The following is a 953-nucleotide window of genomic DNA, read 5'->3' on the forward strand; positions in this document are numbered from 1 at the left end:
GCCCACTGCTGGGCAAAGACACCACAAAAAAAGAAAATTACAGACCAGTATCTCTCATGAATATAGATGTAAAAATTCTCGACAAAATTCTAGCCAATAGAATACAGCATCATATAAAAAAATATAGTACACCACGATCAAGTGAGATTCATAACAGGTATGCAAGAGTGGTTCAACATTAGAAAATCACCGTAATCCACCACACAAATAAAAGAATCACATGATCATCTCAATTGACAAAGAAAAGGCATTTGATAAAGTCCGACACCCATTCCTGATAAAACTCTCAATAAAATAGGAATAGAAGGGAAATTCCCCAACATAAGAAAGGGCAAACCAAAACCAAACCCACTGCTGTTGAGTCGATTCCAACTCATAGCAACCGCATAGGGTTTCTGAGGCTGTAAATCTCTATGGAAGCAGGCTGCCATATCTTTCTCCCATGGAGCCACTGGTTTCAAACTGCCAACCTTTCGGTTAGCAGCCCAGCACTATAACCACTGCACCTTCAGGGCTGTTTATAATAAAGGACATCTATACAAAACCAACAGCCAACATCATTCTCAGTAGAGAGAAGCTGAAAACATTCCCCCTGAGAATGGGAACAAGACAAGGATGCCCTTTATCATCACTCCTGTTTAACATTGTGCTGAAAGTCCTAGCTAGAGCAATAAGGTATGAAAAATAAAGGGCACCCAAACTGGTAAGGAAGAAATAAAACTATCCTTATTTGCAGATGATATGATACTATACATAGAGAACCCTAAAGACTCCACAAGAAAACTACTGGAACTAATAGAAAGTTTCAGCAAAGTAGCAGGATACAAGAAAAACATACAAAAATAAGTTGGATTCCTATACACCAATAAAAAAAAAAAAACTATCAAAAGGAAATTAGGAAAGCAATACCATTTATAATAGCCCCTAAAAAAATAAAACAAATAAATGTAACC

General features: G+C 37.0%; 1 protein-coding gene across 1 annotated transcript in view; it reads left to right on the plus strand.

Moving 5' to 3' along the window:
* Positions 1-953, plus strand: part of LOC101355210 (zinc finger protein 343-like) — a 38,388-nt gene that overhangs the window by 25,962 nt on the left and 11,473 nt on the right. The window lies entirely within an intron of this gene.

Source organism: Trichechus manatus, unplaced genomic scaffold (assembly GCF_000243295.1).
Source record: "Trichechus manatus latirostris isolate Lorelei unplaced genomic scaffold, TriManLat1.0 scaffold00104, whole genome shotgun sequence".
Taxonomy (NCBI): Eukaryota; Metazoa; Chordata; class Mammalia; order Sirenia; family Trichechidae; genus Trichechus; species Trichechus manatus.